We start from the raw sequence: 798 nt of genomic DNA on the forward strand, positions 1-798 counted from the left end.
TAAAGCACAGGTAAACATCTTTCTGATATTCTCTGCTTTCAGCCAAGATCCATCGGACATCAGCAATGATATCTCTCGTTCCACGGCCTCTTCTGGATCTGGCTTGAAACGCTGGAAGTTCTCTGTCAATGTATGATTGTAGCCATTTCTGTAATACCTTTAGCAAAACTTCACTCACATGGGATATCAAAGAGATTGTCCAATGATTTCTGAGGTTAGGTCACCTCTCTTTGCAATGGGCACAAATATGGATCTCTTCCAATCAGTCGGCTAGACAGTTGTCTTCCAAATTTCTTGGCAGAGATGAATAAGTGCCTCCTGTGCCACCTCACTTTCTTGAAAGATTTCAATTTTTGTCCCATCAAGTCCTGGTGCTTTGTTCTTTGCCAATTCCTTTAATGCACCTTGGATTTCCTCCCTAAGTATCATTGGCTCTTGATCATATGCTACCTCTTGAAATGGTTGAACATTAACCATTTCCTTTTGGTACAGTGGCTGTGTGTATTTCTTCCATCTTTTCTTGATGCTTTCTGCATCATTCAATAATTTTCCCAGAGAATTTTTCAATAATGAAAGTCGAGGCTTGAATTTTTTCTTCAATTCCCCAGCTTGAGAAATGCTGAGCGTGTTCTTCCTTTTTGGTTTTCTGATTCCAAGTCTATGTACATTTTATTATAATATTTGGCTTTATCTTTTCAAGCTGATCTTTGAAATTTTCTGCTCAGCTCTTGGACCTCCTCATTTCTTCCATTTGCTTTAACATCTCTATGCTAATGAGCAAGTTTCAGAATCTGTTCT

Source organism: Chrysochloris asiatica, unplaced genomic scaffold, assembly GCF_000296735.1.
Source record: "Chrysochloris asiatica unplaced genomic scaffold, ChrAsi1.0 scaffold00185, whole genome shotgun sequence".
NCBI classification, from domain to species: Eukaryota; Metazoa; Chordata; class Mammalia; order Afrosoricida; family Chrysochloridae; genus Chrysochloris; species Chrysochloris asiatica.